This window comes from Eschrichtius robustus, chromosome 4, assembly GCF_028021215.1.
Source record: "Eschrichtius robustus isolate mEscRob2 chromosome 4, mEscRob2.pri, whole genome shotgun sequence".
Taxonomy (NCBI): domain Eukaryota; kingdom Metazoa; phylum Chordata; class Mammalia; order Artiodactyla; family Eschrichtiidae; genus Eschrichtius; species Eschrichtius robustus.
In genome coordinates, this window is record NC_090827.1 from 100,017,163 (window position 1) to 100,033,404 (window position 16,242).

General features: G+C 47.2%; 1 pseudogene; it reads left to right on the plus strand.

Annotated features, from left to right (window-relative positions):
- The first annotated feature begins 1,567 nt into the window (after window positions 1–1,567).
- On the plus strand, window positions 1,568–2,073 carry LOC137763511 (large ribosomal subunit protein eL21-like; annotated as a pseudogene).
- Window positions 2,074–16,242: the final 14,169 nt, after the last annotated feature.

Genomic DNA, 16,242 nt, shown 5'->3' on the forward strand with positions numbered 1-16,242 from the left:
TGTACACCTAAAAATGGCTAAAATGGTAAATGTCATGATATGTCTATTTTACCACAATTTAAAAAAATTAACAAGAAGAAGGATGTGGGGAGAGAGATAATTGAGATGCTTTTGGAGAACGGTGAACGCATAGGTATGACCAAAACTTTAGGTGTGGGTTAGAGACTGACCGGCTAAATTTAATCCAGTTAATGAAGTTTTGTACCTAAGGAGGCGGGACTTTACATCAGGTGTAATGGAAAGTTAGCAGAGGTTTGAAGCAGGCAAGAACCAAGGTATTTTAGGAAAGTTTTAGCTTTCAGAAGCTGAAAAGGCTCTGAAGAGGTGAAAGGCTAAGGAAGAGGCTCCTACAGTAGCCTCTGTATCAGGTTTGATGAGAGCTGGAACTTGCCATGGAGATGAAGAGGAGGTGGGAGCATCACGAGATGAAGCTGAATTGACAGGAACATATGTCCATAGAATTAAGCGTGAAGCTGAGGGATCATGGGAAGCTGAGGATGCATCCGAGCCTTCTGGCTTGGGGGACCGAGTGGACAGTGGGAAGAGCCACTAACTTAAGGATTTCAGGAAGAAGAGTGTGTTTTGTGGGGAAGACTATACATTTGATTTAAGACCTGTATAAGTTTAAAATACACTTGTATTTAGTGCCATGTGATTATGTAATGTCTTTGGTCTCCATTTCTTTCACTGTGCTGTTCTCGTCTCTAAAGCTAGATTTTTAAGCACACAGATCTGGTGCATTCATTCATTCATTTGCTCATTCATTCATTCAACAAGCATTTATTGAGCACATTTGCATTGATTATTCATTTATTCAATCTTCACCTCTGTTCCAGCCCAATACCAAGAATAAGCAGTAAATCCGGGCATGGAATACAGTTATTCTGCTATTAGGTTGTTTCCACTGTACAATAGCTTCCTCTTACTAAAGAAAGCAAGCAAGGTGTACAACAGGCCCTCTCTATGATCAGATCTCATTTAAATTTTCCCAATAACCCTATGAGATAAGTACTGTTATGATTTTTCAGGGAGGGAAAGATTATAAAGGGACAACAGGAGATATGGGGGATGATGGATATTTTCATTGTGATTGTAATAATTGTTTAACTGGTATATAGATATATATACAAGTCAAAACACCAAATTATACACTTTAAATTTGTAAAGCTCATTGCATGATAATTATACCACAATAAAGCTGTTTTATAGAATTTTTGGTCAATAACTACAAAGTAACTTTTGATAAGGTGTCATTTGCTGAGAAGTCAATAATTTAGTTATAAATGACAAACAAAAAACCTGTCCCTCTGTGTTTCTACCCCTTAGACCTCTGTTTCTCATTTTTTTGGTGGCCACTTTTCCCCCTGTACTTTCTTCTCCAGAATGGCTTTGGTTCAAATAAAGCTGAGTTTTTTGTTTGTTTGTTTCAGGTGTAATTTACAGAGGTCAAATTTACCCTTTTTAGTGTACAGTCCTGTGTGTTTTGACAAACACATACATGTGTGTAACCACCACCACAATCAAGATAGAAAGCAACCTTTCGGCGGTAACCACCATCTTCCCGTAATTCACCAAAGTGACCCACACAAAGGGAAAGAGGAGGGGCACTCCCTACATGTTCTCTAGGCCTTTTAGAAAACATGGAGTTGTTCCTTTGGCCACATACATGTGAATCTACAAGAAAGGTGATATTGTAGATATCAAGAGAATGGGCACTCTTCATAAAGGAATGCCCCACAAATGTTACCATGGCAAAACTGGGAGAGTCTACAATGTTACCCAGCATGCTGTTGGCATCATTGTAAACAAACAAGGTAAGGGCAAGATTCTTGCCAAGAGAATTAATGTGCGTATCGAGCATATTAAGCACTCTGACAGCCGAGATAGCTTCCTGAAACGGGTGAAGGAAAATGATCAGAAAAAGAAGGAAGCCAAAGATAAAGGTACTTGGGTTCACCTGAAGCTCCAGCCTGCTCCACCCAGAGAAGCACACCTCTTGAGAACCAATGGAAAGGAGCCTGAACTGTTGGAGCCGATTCCCTATGAATTCATGGCATGATGGGTGTAAAGAAAATTAAAAGACCTGGACTGTTAAAAAAAAAAAGATAGAAAGCATTTCCATCCTCCCCCAGATTCCCTTGTGCCCCTTAGAAGTCAATCCCCTTTCCTCAGCCCCAGCTCCTGGCAGCCTCTGATGTATTCTTTTTCCCTACAGTTTTGCCTTTTCCAAAATGTCATATAAATGGAATTATACAGTATGGAGCCCTTGGAGTCTACTTCTGTCACTTTGCACAGGCTTTCTCCACCTCAGCACTGTTGACACTGGGGCCAGATCACACTTTGCTGTGGGGCTGTCCTGCGCACTGTAGGATGTTTAGTAGTATCCCTGGCCTCCACCCACTAGATGCCAACAGCATCTCCCTCCTAGACTGTCACCATCAAAAATGTCTTCAGATATTGCCAGATGTCCCCTGGGGGTCAAAATCACCCCTGGTTGAGGACCTCTGACCTAGAATAATGCATTTGAGATCACGTGTGCTGTTGTATGTAAGTTTCCATCCTTTTTACTTAGATAATCGTAACTACTACCACATACTGTCTGTGCAAAATAGGACCATTCAGAAGGAACTGGAAAGAACCAAACACAGACCCAAACCACAGTTGGAATAGGCCTCTCTGGGTTGAGGAATGAGCTGGTATGGAGATAGAAGTTTCATTTTCCTCTGAAAGCATTTTTTCTTCCAGACAGAGACTTGAAATATGGTAGTCAACTGCTCTCAATCCAAATGGGAGGTTTCACCTAAAATATCTACGGTTACTGAACTTCCCAGAACGTAGCCACACTCAGGAGTCGACAACTGAAAAGAAGGCAGGAGTGACTGTGAGGGGCGGTGCCCTGACCCACGGGCAGGATGAGCAAATCTCTCCATCTCTTGGAATGTCACGTATCACACAAGGATTATGGCCAGTAGGATGGTTAGTGCTGCAATGAGGAAGTGCTGGGAAGTGAAGAAAGCAAGCAAGTTCCCTCTTCTCCAAGTGGCTGGGCGGGCACAGCCATCTCACCACTCTGGTTTCCACTGTTTGCTTGTTGGCTCGCTCGTGCATACTTTATGCTGTCTGTCCGCTAACAGCCTGTACCCACTTAATTGCCTGTGACCACACATCTGCTATGGTGGTGAGCGGCCGTCAATGCACTTAAGGGGTGGGAAGGGCTTTCGGCAGGGAAATGCTCTCCAAAAGTCTGGAGCAGGGACTGGGGAGCAAAAAAATGCCCTGTGCTTGGCCAGACATAGAGCCTTTGAGATCTGTGCTGATTGGATGGGGGCACTGAGGTTTCTATTTGGAAGAAAAACACTTCTAGGGAAAGCATGAGTGGAATCGGCCTTTGCATTTCTCAAGAACACTGTTTATAATAATAGCAATCCCATGATTTTGCAAAGCTGCATTTGTTGACTGAGTAAGTAAATAAGTGAACAAATTTCGTATACAGCTGTCCCAAGGCGAAACTGGGAAACAGATAAAGCTGATCATGGGTGCTTCCAGATTCTATGTTCAGCTCTTTTTTTTTGCTTTTTAATAAATTGAACAAATATTTAATGAGCAACTCCTAGGCTCCAGGCCCTGTGCTGTGAGGTAAGAAGCGGTATATGTTGAAAGTCATCACATTGTACACTTTAAATCCATTACAATTTTATTTGTCAATCATATCTTGGTAAAGCTGGAAAAAACAGTGTGAGAATGATAAAACACAGCCTTCACCCTCAAGTAGCTCACCGTTGTGCCCTGTGACAGCTGGGAACAGCTGGATTACTGTGTGATGAACAAACAATGGAAGCACAGAGGTGGCCTGTGCACTTCACCATCATGCTCTGCTTTCTCATGGCGCGTGGGCGAGACTGTTTCTCAGATGCTAGATCCCAGATGAATTCATTCAACAAATATTATGTGTCGGACACTGTTCTTGGCACTGGGTAGATAGCAGTGGACAAAAAAGGATAAAAAAAATCTCTGTCCACAGGAGTCTCATGGGGTGAGGCCCACAGTACAAAAGTAATTAGGTAAATGATAGAGTAGATTTTGCAGAGAAACATAAGGCAAGCAAGAGAAACAGGCAGTGCAGGCGACCGGGCTGCACTTTTCACTGGGGTAGTCAGGGAAGGCCTCGTATTTGAACAAACACCAGAAAGAGTTGAAAGGGCAGATATCTCTGGAAAGAACATTCCAAGCAGAGAAATTAGCAAGTTCAAAGGTCCTGGGGTAGAAGCATAGCATTTGAGGGCTAGTCGACAGCAAGGCCAATGTAAGCATAGAGTAAGCTGGGAGGAAAGCAGGAGACAAGGTCCAGGTGCGGGGCCAGATGTGGAGGGCTGAGGGTTATGGTGAAGACTTTGGTTTTTATTCTGTGCTGTGATGGTATGTGCTATAGTTTGAACATTTGTGTCCACCCCAGCCTGCCCCCCGCCCCCGCTCTTCAGATCCATATTGCTGCTAAGATTCTACAGGGTTGGCCTGCCCGGGCTGAGTCTCGTGTTGACATCACCCAAACTCCCAGCTACGACGCAGCTGTGCGTGCCCATGGAAAATTCCTTTCCCAAGGCTGTGCCCAGTGCCAAAGTTTGTGTTCTCAACCACAATGCTAAATGGCCTCCAGATCCTGGGCTATATCACCTCCAGGGTCAATCCTCCAGTACACTCATCTTACAACAACAGCAGTCCTTGGAAGACCATACAGGAGCATAAAATAGCACACTGGTTGTGATGATTTTTAGATAAACTCAATCTTGGGACCACTCAACATGAGGTGGCACTCTTTGGTCCTCAAAGGTACTAGGAACCTTGGAAGTAAATAACCACTTGTTCAAGTCTCTTAGGGAAAATAAAACATGGTGCCAAGACAAGAATAAAATGTCATTTATATATGTTGAGAGGCAACATGGTAGGAGAAGGGCATGGGCTTTGGTGTTAGATGGACCTGACTTACCATCCTGACCTTATTTTTTTTTTTTTTTACACACACACACACTGTATTTTATTTTTACAAGAGATAAATAGACTGACACCAAGCATTGTACATGGATGACCACAACAAAAGCAACAATGATTGCAATTACCAAACATGAAACACACTCATACTATGTCATAATATTGACATCCTGACCTTATTGCTTATTTTCTGTGCAAGCTGCGGCCAGAGACAAAAGCTCTGCATACGGCAATTTTCTTACTTGGAAATGAAAACAGGGCCTGCTTGCAGGGTTGTCACATGAGTAAAGAAATGAAGTATAGGGTATATGACACATTAAGGGTGCTTAATAAAAGATACTTTTATTATTCCTTGAGCACTCTTGCAGAGGCTGGGGTAGTACAGAGTGAGCAGTGCTTGTGCTTGTGTGTGCAGGTGTGTGTGTGCGGGTGTGGTCCTGGCCTGAACCTATCTGGATTCATCCATGTAAGACTGGCTGTGTCTGGTAAAGAAGTGGGTGAACTTCCAGGAGTGGGCTTGTGGGAAGATATTTGGGTAGAAGGAGAATAAGGGGACAGTTTTGTCAGGTGTTCCTAAGTGGGGATGGGAGAGTCAGCCTTGGACATTGTTGCCTGACCTGGTCCCAGAGATGTGAGTTTGAGGAGGGGCTTCCGGAAGACACCAGCTGAGTTATTTTTATGAGATTCTAAGCCCCCCTGCTATTGATCATCCCCAGGGTGCCTCATTGACCCTTGTTTGGCTCTCTCCTCCTTCATCATGAGTATAACCAATTCCATTCGCTGTGGAAACCAAGAGTGGAGTGTCTGTTTTCCTGCTTAGAGTCTATAGCTACACTGTCATCTTTCCCATAGGCTGGAATCTCAAGTTGTATCTATTTGGATATATATGTAAATATGGAGGAAGAGGATGTTATAAAATGTTATGAGATGCTAAAAATGACCCTCACTTGAGTTACTCGATTCTTACTAAGACAAGCGTCTCCCTACTCCAACATCCCCAGGAAATAGCAGTCTTGCTCCAAAAACCCAACAAGACCATTCTCTGGTCTTTCTTCCCTCAGCTTGAGCTCATCTGGACTCTGACTCGCGTGGTTTGCATCCCACTGAGGTTAGGGTGTTCGATTCCGTTTCGGATTTACTTCCTTCTTGCGGGTAGACAGTTACATTAATGGCTCCCAGTGGAGCCAGGGCTCCCTCCCTGTATCCACACCCTGGTGTCGTCTCCTCCCACATGGACTCAGGGCTTGGCCATGTGACTCGCTTTTGCTAATGGGACAGCAAATGTAACACAAGCGGAGACTGGAAAATGATTGTGAGTTGAGTCTTTCCCTCTCTCCTGCTGCTTTTGGAACCTAGCCACCGTGCGAAGAAGCCAAGGTTGGTTTCTGGAGACACACAGCCCAGCTAAGAGCCAGCATCCATGCCTAGAAAAGTGAGGAAGGCCATCTTAGACTACCCAACCCCATTATGAGCTGCCAAATGGTAGCAGCCAGATGACCCCAGGTGAGATGACTAGAAGAACCACACTGCTGAGCCTAATCAAACTGCTGACCTCCAGAGCCATGCACAAATAAAATGGTGGTTGTTTTCAACCACTGAGTTTGGGGATGGAATGTTACTCAGCAAAGGCTAAGTCACACAGTTTTCTTTCTACCTTTTGTACTTTTCTACCAACTTACTAGCACTTTCATTCTGTCAACCACTCCTTCTGGAAGACAGTGCCCTCTGCCCCTCACAGGCACCTCAGCTGACCTTTCACCAAAGGGAAACTCATCCTGCACCCAGAAGCATGGGTTCCATCAGCAAAGATCCAATGGCTGCCCCTGTACTGCTTCCCCTTAAGAGTTAAGCTCTGACTTCACTGCATGCAAAGTTTCCTTTAAATTTTTTCTTTTTGGAAAAAAAATGTGGTTTTGCTTCCAAATGATGTTCCAAATGTCTCTGGCTCACCAAGGAGTAATCCCTCAGCTGGAAAACGCAGCAATGCTGCTATTTTAGTATGGCACCAGGCCTCTGGCTTCTTGATTCTGCCAGGGCTGCCGATGCTTCTTTGTGGAAAACTAAATCAACTGCCTAAGATACAGAGACTTGTCCCAAAGGGATATTTCAGAAAGGAGAGGCCCTCTGCCTTCTTTCCATTCTGCTTCTTTCTACCCAACTCCTAGCTCCTCCAGCCAAAATGGGTCTTCTTCCCTTGGGGCAACCGAACTTCTAAACTGCTTAAGTGGAGGCCCATCTGCTGTCCCTGACCCTTTGGCTTCTCCCCACACTCATCCTAAATGTTCTCTGATGAAGGCTAAACGTAAGCCTGTGTAACACTCCAAAAATGCACGGCTTGCCGAACCCAACATTACCAAGAGAGACAGCTATGAGAAAACAATATGCCTGTTTGCTCGACCTCCCTTTCTGCAGGCAGACTAATTCTGGAAACTTTCCCACCCTCCGAGGGCAGAGGTGCTTTGCTAATCCTGCCAAGTGTCAAAATGCATGGCGTTTGAACAGCTTCTTCAGGCTAATGCTGTTTATCAGACTGTCCCTTGGTAGAAACTCCTGTGGATTCTGTGCAGAAAGCATCTGCCCTGGACCCAGTAAAGGGGGCAGTTTAAGGAGGGGTCACTTCTTATGGAACTAGTTGCCTTTTCTCAGGCACTGCTCTTCCCTGAAAGAGATTAGCTGGGCAAAGGTCACTGAGGAGAAGCCGTGGCTCAGAGGCCACCTCAGGTACTGGGAATGACTCATCGACCACAGAGAAAGGGACTGGGGCTTGGAGTGAGACCAGTAGGATCCGGGCCCAGCCTAGTGGTCTAAATGTCAGCTGTGACCACCTCTCGGGAAATGCACTCGGGATCCAAGCTTCCTAGGCCTCACCAATCTGGGTCAGAGAAGGCTCACGATGACAGTAATGGATCTGGCACCCCTTGCTTCTCTCTCTCTCCACCCAAAAGTTCCAGGAGCGTTCCCTTCTGTCTCACGTCCTCAGGGAAGCCTTCCTTGTCCCACTCCCAGCCCGATCATCCCTGGAATCTGCTTATCTATCTCTCCCTCCTTTGTGCCCCTGCTGTGTCCTGGACATTTTCCTGTAGAGAACTTCCACACTTGATTATGTTTACTTGTTTTCAGGATTTGCTCCTTCTAATGGACTCATGCCTCCTGAAGAGACGGGATATGCTGTATTTACTCCATATTCCCAGCTGCCAACCCAACGCGGCGCTCAGCACTGAGGGGATGAGTGATCCTTCTCATTTTCCATTGAACTCGGAGAAGCCGGCCCACCCGAGGTCACCCAGCAGCTGAGCGCCTGAGCCTGGATTTAGACCCAGGTTTGTCCTAATCTAAAACCTGTGCTCTTCCAGTGCTCCACCTGGCCTCCCCAGGTAGTGATGCCTGCCCACCACCACACACACACACACACACACACACACACACACACACACACACACGAGCACCCTTACACGCACACAGAGGTCACAGGAGAGCATGGGCAGAATTACAGCTTGTCGGAGACGAAAATGATTTAAGACATCATGGAAACCAACTCAATTATTTAACAAACGAGGAAACTGAGATTAAAGAAATTAAATTATTTGTGTGAGTTGATATGCTTTGGACCTACTTTAAAATTTGGTCTAGGGCTATTCTTATCAATAATCATGCTTCTTTTAATTTAACCCAGAGCCCCGAGGAAGATACATGACTGAGTGACAGACAGTTCCTGCCTTCAGAGAGATTTCAGTGTAGTTGGGAGAGAAATATAAACTTAGCTATAAATGCAGGGCAGGACACGAGGGGTTCGAAGCAGTGCAGGCCCTCAAAGGAGGCAGAACTCTCGCACTGACTTCGCAGAGTCAGGAAAGACTTCACACAGGAAATGATATTGAGATGAGCCTTGGCAAAAGGCTAGATGATGGACAGCTAGGGCCGGGGGCCCAGCACGTGCAATGGCACGGAGGTGGGAAAGTGCATCCTGTGTATCCGAGGAATGGTAACATGCAAATGGTAAGTCTGCCAAGCTCTGGGCTTTACCTACAGGTGCAGGATGGTAGGTGAGGCTGTGGGGGGAACCGGGGCATGCTTCTGGGTGATGAGGGCAGATAGGAAACTAAAGCATCTCCAGCTGGTATCTGGGAGGAGAGCTGCTGCTGACAAGCCCCTTGGGGGAAGTGAGCAGAAGGGACAGAGACCTGGGGGTTTAACAGGACAGTAAGAGCAAGAAAAAAGCTAAGTAACTGGGACCCAATGAGAGCAGAGTTCTTTAGGCTACAAGAGAGGGGAAGAGGGATACCATTTTAAGGCACTAACATGGCGTTTCTCTTCTGTTTCCCACTCTCCCGGGTTCACCCTAGATATCCATTTGCTTATAGGAGGAGGGAGGACTGTGTGTGCAGTAAGGAGGGGGGAGGAGGGGGGGGGGGAGAGGACATAGGGGTGGGGAGGGAAATCTGTGTGCAGATTCTTACTGATTACAGAAGGAATTCCAGAGAGATACCCAGGTACTGGGTCTTTGGTCATTCAGAATAGGATTATGCAGAAAGTTCCAGCCTTAGGAACCAGACCATTATCTCAAGAAGGGATTTTCCAGATTCTTCTTCCTCCTCTCTTAGTACATCAGGAGAAAGCCTATTATATATAAGATAGATAACCACCAAGGACCTACTGTATAGCACAGGGGATTCTATTCAGTATTCTGTGATAACCTACATGAGAAAATGATCTAAAAAAGAATGAATAGATGTATATGTATAGCTGAAAGAAAAAAAAAAAAAAGAAGAAAGAAAGCCTGAAGCTTGGCGTTCTCCCATATACACAGTAAGATGCCAACGCCAGTCATTTAGGCCTCGTGGGAGTCAGAAAGGAGGAGACAGAAGTATTAGAAGAGCCCACCCTTTTTCTCTACCTGAAAATCTTAAAAAAAGAGGAAGAGGTAAACAGACCGAGAAGAGCCAGGCCATCCTGCCCATCCCCACCTCTGGGCCTGCAGAGGGAGGGTGTTAGAGAAGTGAGTGTCACCCTTGGGACTTTGGGAGGAAGCCACTGCATATGGCCCCCCATTAGAACCCAGGGAACAGTTACTGAAAAGGAGCTCTGCATGGTCAGCATGAGTGAAGCCTGAAGTTCAGCTTCCCTGGACCACCCTCAGTCTCATGGGGGGCAGATGCAGAGCTGGAAGCCAATGGGCCCACCGAGGGGGCCTTCTGTTTGGAGACAAGGTGACCTCTCAGCTAACAGAGTGGAGAGCCCATGGAAAGAGCTGGGCCTGCAGCCCAACTGAGACCGAGACACCAAATCATCATTGGGAGCGCTACCTGGGCTGGAAGAACGGGTCACACCTTGAGTACTGGGGGCCAGGAGGTCAAATAGGACCCACCCCCCCCCCCAAAAAAAAAGGTCTCCGCAAAGACCAATGGACAGCACACATCCAGGGGCCTTCATGAGAACAAAGAACTCACTGCCCCTGGTGCCATGAGGGGAGAAAGCCCCCCTCCCTCCATACTCTGGGGCCTCTAGTGTGGGGAGACAGAGGGAGCAGGGGCTATCAAAGACACAAAGTGTTTTTCCTAAAGGCCAAACATTATCCGAAGGGTTTAAAATATCAGCTCAAAGTTTAACTGGATTGACATTTAGTTTTTCCTCCCCATCCCACTAACTAGTGGGTGTGGCTCAGAGGAAAAAGACCAGATTAGTTCTAAGCAAAATAATGCTACTCTGTTTTCCCTTCACATCCGATATGTGTTGAGTTATATTTGTGCAACTGGCTACTCTGAGTCTCAGGACGTCAGGGCTAGTCTGGGCTCCCAGGCCTGGCGAGTAGCCAGCGAGCCTTGAGGACCAGCCCAGGCCCCTCTTACATGGTGGGCTCTGCATGGGCCTTCCTGGCACAGCTGCAGGCCACCTGGCTCACAGCACACAGAACAGCAGGGCCTGGTGGAGAGTGGCCCAAGCAAGAGGTGGGGTCTCTGCTTCATAAGGTGGGAACCAGGACTGGGGCTGGCCCCGCGGGAGGGGAGGAGGGAGCTATGCAGTAGTGGGCGCTAATAAGGAGAAGAAAACAGAAGGGAAGTAAGATGCAGGAAGGAGCCTTAGGAAGATGAGAAGTGCAGACTCGATGTCCGTGAGAGGACCCAAAGCTGGGCCAGGGTCTTTGCCCCACGCCCAGAGGGTGGAAAATGGCCCACCGCAGGGCTGGGAAGCCGGAGTGCCCCGCGGGGATGGGCTGGGAGATTGTGGGGAGAATCTCCAGTCTGAGCTTCCGTGGACAGAGAGGGAGCTGGGGGAGAGATGCAGAAGAAGGTCGACACTGGTGACCCTGATTGCTGAGCGCTCTGCGCACAGTCAGGGGTACAGCTTCGGCAGGTTGCCCCCAAGGGGCAGAGGCCCAGGAGGAATGCTCAGGCCCGTGCGGGCGCAGCAGAGGCAGCGGGCCGGCCGGCGGGGGGCGTCTGGGGGTGCCGAGGGGCGCTGCCCCGGCCTGGCCCGGTCCACGGTTGCCCCCGTCCACCTGCGGGGAGCAGCGGCTTTCCTCCCCAGCCCGCCGGCCTGGGAGCTCGGCTTTCGCGGGGCGCTGCTGCCCCCTCCCGGGTGCGCTCGCAGGCCCCGGGCGCCGCGGGAGCTGCTTCGCCGCCGGGAACCTCAGGGCTGGGGCGTGGCCTGCGGGCCGCTTCCCGCGGCGATTCCCTCCCTGGTGTCCGACTCCTCTGCTCAAGCCCGGCCCCTCTAACGCATCTGCCTTCGAAATCACTTCAGTCCCTCCTCCGTCCCGGGCCGCATCCCCGTGTCTTCTGTGGCGGCTCCACTGTCTTGTGCGTCGCACGGTAGAACTTGGTGATGAAGGTGCCACCGTGGGCTCACACGCGCGTCCGGGCCCCAGGCGGTCCTTGAGTCCCTGAATCTCAGGTGCTCCCCGGGCGGAACAGGGTCCCAGGGAGGATGCTTGTCAAGGGGCTGGTGGCACCGGTCCTCCCACAGGGGAAGTTCAGGTCACTAGTGTCCACCTTCTTCTCCGTCTCCCTGCACCCCTCTTTCTCTGCCCTCCTCTGTCCACAGAAGCTCAGACTGGAGATTCTCCCCACAATCTCCCAGCCCATCCCTGCAGGGCACTCGGGCTTCCCAGCCCCGCGGTGGGCCATTTTCCACCCTCTGGGCGTGGGGCAAAGACCCTGGCCCAGCTTTGGGTCCTCTCACAGACATCAAGCCCGCACTTCTCATCTTCCTAAGGCTCTTTCTAGCATCTTACTTTCCTTGCATTTTCTTCTCTTTATTAGTTCCTACTACAGCATAACTCTTTCCTCACCTTCACGCAAACCCTCTCCCCGATCGTTCACTCTCCTTTACAGCTCCACTGACCACACTCTGCCTTCCAGCCCCATCATCACCCTGAGTTCTGATGGCCCTGCTGACCCTCAGTTAACAACCCTGGGGCCCCAGTGACTTCTTTGCTGCTCAACCCCAAGCCCAATTCTCAGACCTTATTTGATAGCTCTGCCACACTTAGGACTACTGACGCTTCTTTGTGCAAATTTTCTCTCCTTTGAATTTCCTGGGACACTCCTTCTGCTTTTCCTGTGACCTTGAACCCAGTCTTCTTCAGTTTCCTTGATGACTCCTTTTTGTCCACCAGCACCAGCCACAGGGCTCCTCCCTCTTGGCCTTCTTCTCTTTTCATTCTACCCACTCACCTGTGGGCTGTGATCTCATCCCCCATCCCGGCTCCAGCTCAGATCCTTGCCTGGCTCCACACCTACCCACGCAGGTGAACACTGGTCATCTCCATGTGGACAGCCAGAGAGAACACCAACTCTGCAGATCCGAAACTGGAATCATTGTCTTTCTCCCCAGATTGGTTCTTCCACAGAAGTCTTTTTAATTCCTTTCTCTCTCTTACTCACCCCTCCTACCATCCAACTGGTGTCAGCATTCTGTTGATTCCATCTTCTTCTACATTATTGCCTAGAATCTGTCTTTCACTGCCACAGACTCAGCAACAATTTAGTGGGTGCCAGGTACTGCTCTAAGCATTGTGCATGCATGGCCTCATTGAATTCTCTTAACAATCTCATGGAGATAGGAAGGGACTGAGGCATTGAGAAGTCATTTGCTCAGGGTCATATAGCTAATAAGTTGCAAAGCCCAGATGGGACCCCAAGTCTTGCTGAGAGTAGAGCACTTGCTATTTTTTTTTTTTTTAGCACTGTTGTACTGCATTATTTCAGGATCATTTCATTCCTTGCAGAGACTGTCACATCAACTCTCATACTAGTTTTCCTGACTCCATTCTTTCCCCTCCTTTAAGTGTAGCTATCAAAACCTAAATTGCTTCCTAAAGCTAAAATTCAATACCGAGACTCTCCTCAAATCTTTTCAGTGGCCTCTGCTACTCTTAAGCTAAAATCTGTACTCTGGAGCCTCCTCCTACCCTTTTACCCAATTCTTTCCTACTTATTCTTCATAATCTGCAGCAAATTGTCCCTGGATCTCCAAGAGTGTATCAGGTGATTTATTAGCTAGGACTACACGCAGCTATAATATGTAACAGACACCCCAATTAATGGCTTAAATGAGATAGTTAATTCCTCCCTCTTAAAGAGTTTGGAGTAGGCAATTCAGGGTTGGTATGGTGGCTCCACTTTATCACCAACGACCCAGGATCCTTGTGTCTTTCTGCTCCATCATTCCTAACATTCACTTCCCTATTTAATACCTCCTCATGGCTGCAAGATGGCTGCTGCAGCTCTAGTTATCACAATGATATTCCTAGCAGCAGGAAGGAAGAAGGGTCAAGGGCCAAAGTGTGTGCCTCCCAGGTGGCTAGGCTGTTTTAATAAGTTTTCCCAGAAGCTCTAACCAATGACTTCTGCTTATACATCTTTGGTCTCTCAAAAGAGGAATTGGAGAATGTAGTTTTTGAGTTGGGTACATTGGAAACCCTAGTAGTACAAAGGCCCAGTTAGTGAGGAAGAAGAGGAAGCTGGATATGGGATAGACAGCTAGATGTCTCTGCCCAGATTTCCTTTCTCTACATTCCCCTGGCACTCCTGCTTGCATCTGCCATTGCTCTTTCCAAGTTTCAGTGTAGATATCTGCCTATTGATTTGCTTCTCATACCAGTCTGAACACTCAGTACAGAGGATGGCACCTTGCACACAACAGGTGCTCAGTATAGGTTTGCTGTTGAAGGCCCTTGACACTTAAGGAGAGCATAGGACTCTGGATTGCAGAGCCAGTCCTGAATTTGATCATTGTACTATGGTCATGTAAGAGAATGCTCTCATTCTTAGGAAATGCATGCTGAAGTGTTTAAGGATGAAGGTTGTGTTGTCTGTAACTTACTCTTAAATGGCTCGGCAATAATATGTATTATAATTAGATATGGATATTATATATGTATGTACAATGTATTGATTAATAGGTAGGCGGATGATAGAGAAAGCAAATATGGCAAAATTTTAATAATTGGTGAATCCTAGTGGAGATTTATAGGAGTTCATTATTCTATTCTTGCAATTTTTCTATAGAATTCTTTTTACAAAAATGAGAAGTTAAAAGGGTCACAAAGACTATATTTTCAGGGATCATTTCTACAGTTTATTATTAGAGAAGTTCCTCTGAACACGTCACCACCAGTATTATCCTGAAAATTAAAAAAAAAAAAGAAAAGAAGAGTATCACCAAACTCCAGAATGTGAGACTATGTAAAAGGAGGACCCTGTAAATTGCTTAGTCTATTCTCCCAGAGAGGTGACAGGCCTTTCCTGAGACACAGGCTTCCCTGGTGTTCCTCAGCCGTAATGAGAGTTAACTTCTTACATGTGCCTGCAATCCCTTCTCCACAGAGCTTTGCACATGCTGTTCCCTCAGCCTGGAACGTTCATTCTTCCCCTTGTTACCTAATGTCTTCTATTCATCCTTCAGGTCTCTGGTCAAGTGCCACTTCCTCAAGGAAGCCCTCCCCGACTCTCCTGATTATGTCAGATTCTCCCGTTACAGGCTTCCTGACATCATGTATTTCTCTGCATCAGCTCAGCACAGTTGTACATTTGTATTGGTTTCATCGACGCCTGTCTCCTCTACTCCAGTGACCGTTAGTGACAGGTCAGCGTCACACAGTGCTTGCTGTGTACCAGGCTACCTTCTAAACACTTTGTATACAGTTAACGTCCACTGCAAGTCCCAAATCCACACGTCCAGGTCGATCAGATCTCTCTCCTGAGCTTCCGACCTGTATTTCTTTCTGCGAATTGGTGATGTCCACTTGGATGCTACACAGGCATCTAAAACTTGGCACGTTCACCGTTGAACTCCTTGTCTTCCTCCCAGGGCTTCTCCTCCTCCTCCTCTTCTGTTTCTACTTCAAGAAACAGCAGCACCATCCACCCAGCTGCTCCCCGCTCCCCACACACACCAGGCGCATCTTAGACTCCCCATCCTTCCCCCGCCGCCTTCAAAGCTACTTTACCGCCAAGTTCTGTTCCTTTGCCTCTAAATGTCTCAACACATCCACTTCTCTCCTTCTCTGCTCTGATTCCTCTTATTCAAATTGCCATTTATCATCTCTGCAATGGAATTAAATCAGCTCTTTCTGTCTTTGTTTTACCCCACACCTGAAACCTGAAATGCATTCTCCACACTGTAGCCAGAATTACCTTCTACTGATAAATCATCCAGTTGACCGTGCCACTCTCCTGCTGAAAATCAGCCCAGCAAACTGATGAGCTAAACTAACTTGGAAATCCATATATATATGTAAAAACACCTAGAAATTTAAATACATAACTGAGTTGATAAGAAAGAAAGATAAATGTCCTCCTGTCCAAACCAAAAAGGGACACTGAAAACGAGGGCAGCTAGCACATGAGTGGTTGGTGCATGTGGTTGGCACATGAGTTGATGCCATGGCTGTCCTGGGAGTGATCATTTGACCTTGAATGGACCCTCATGGTAAGGGGCTGGGTTTTATCAAGAGATGCAACAAAGTGCAACTTTGGCCTCCATATTTGGCTAATATCTGCTCTTCAGCTCTGGCTTTAGCTTTGGCCCTTGGAAATCCAAATATTCAAATACCTGCTTCATTGGCATCCTGGCATCCTGGAATTCGTGCATCATCAATAATCATGTGATTGTATCCACCCATTTACTCACCTATTTCACCAGTTTTTCTATTTGCGTCCTTTCTCTTTTCCAGGATCCAATCCAGGATACCATATTGCATGTAGATTTATTCCATCTTTAGCTACATAGTCTTTAATCACCTCTTCATGTGTG